At 29.9% G+C, this 1464-nt stretch overlaps 1 long non-coding RNA gene across 1 annotated transcript; it reads right to left on the reverse strand.

Annotated features, from left to right (window-relative positions):
• Window positions 1-51: 51 nt before the first annotated feature.
• On the reverse strand, window positions 52-1464 carry LOC114165032. The gene is made up of 2 exons (XR_003599678.1): window positions 1378-1464; window positions 52-361 (listed from the first exon to the last, which is right to left on the reverse strand). It is a non-coding gene; the product is annotated as an uncharacterized LOC114165032 (long non-coding RNA).

A 1464-nucleotide genomic window follows, 5' to 3' on the forward strand; every position in this document is an offset into this window, starting at 1 on the left:
AATAAAAAATAACTATTTATAAAAGAATATGATTATTTTTAATAAAAGAAATAGTTGAAAAGTTTTGTTCTATTTCAATTATTCATGACTCCAAAATGCGAACGATCCTTTATTCATGTTCCCAATCTTATCATTCTGTGTATTTTAATCACTCTTATCATCATCATTGCCATATTTTTGTTGAACTTGCTTGGCCTGTATCATTGCAGTGTCATCTTTCTTCTCACCGTGAAGAACTTGACCCAGGTAGTTCCCAGTCACTACCCCTGCAACAAACCCTACACTCTGATACACCAAACATCTCATTAAACACATCACGGCTCCTTCGCAGGTTTTCCAAGGATCACTCTTGCAAAAATCACTGCCAGAAAAAAACAAATCAGAATCAGGCCAAAAACATCATTTATAAGATTCTATATCAAATTAATGTAAAATTGATTAAAATAGATTTTATAACGTAAAATAAGTAAGTATTTGATTTTCAAAATCAATTAAAAAATAAAAAATTCACATTGAATAAGAAACAACTAATTAAAAATTGATTCAGCTATATTAGGTTGAACCAAACACACATATATGTGGTGTCATTCCATATTCAAACACACTAAAATAGGTTGAACCAATACTTCTCAAGATACACTCCCTTTTATCAGCATAACAATATCTACGTAAAATTTGAACTACTGGGATAAGTCCCAAACAGATCGGATACATACATAACTAATATTCGATTATTAAAACTATATTTTTTTTTTCAATTACCAAAGCCTTATTACGATGAGTCCGAGAACCTACCCTAAGAGTAACATTAGAACATACTCGTACCAATTTTCTGACTCCTTTTAGATATTGGGTAAAATAATAAAAAATTCTAACCTTAGAAAAGTTGCAGAAAAAGAAAAAGAACAGTATCAAACTCCTGCATTTGTTGTTACAACAAATCTGTATATTATCAAATTTTATCAGATTCCGTTGAAACAAAATTATTATCAAATTTTCACATCTTTTTAAGAGAGAACAGAAGGCTGATAAATAAATGCTTTTAGTGTAAAAAGGACCACAAAATCTCGTTGGTAACAAATAAGATGAAGGTAACTTTCCTGTCAATGACCAAAATTCCACAATAAAAAAGAGAATTTGATTTTTCTAAGACCTAATCAATTAAATTATCAATCTATTGATCAATTAATCAAGAAGAAAAAAACATCAGTATTCTACAACAAAAGAACAGAATTAACAAAGAACAGAATTGTTTTGAATATGAAGCCTACAAATTCAAAGGAAGAAAATACAAATCCGTAGTAAATCAACAAAAATCAACCAAATCATGCACAGAGAAGAAAATACAAAGAAATTTGGATTTAACTTCTCTTTTACCTATTTATTGGCGGAGGTTGCAGAGTTTCCGATGGTGGCGTTTCTAGTTCCCGTCCTCTCTCTTCTTCGATGTAAATTCAAACTAAA

Source organism: Vigna unguiculata, chromosome 10 (assembly GCF_004118075.2).
Source record: "Vigna unguiculata cultivar IT97K-499-35 chromosome 10, ASM411807v1, whole genome shotgun sequence".
NCBI lineage: Eukaryota > Viridiplantae > Streptophyta > Magnoliopsida > Fabales > Fabaceae > Vigna > Vigna unguiculata.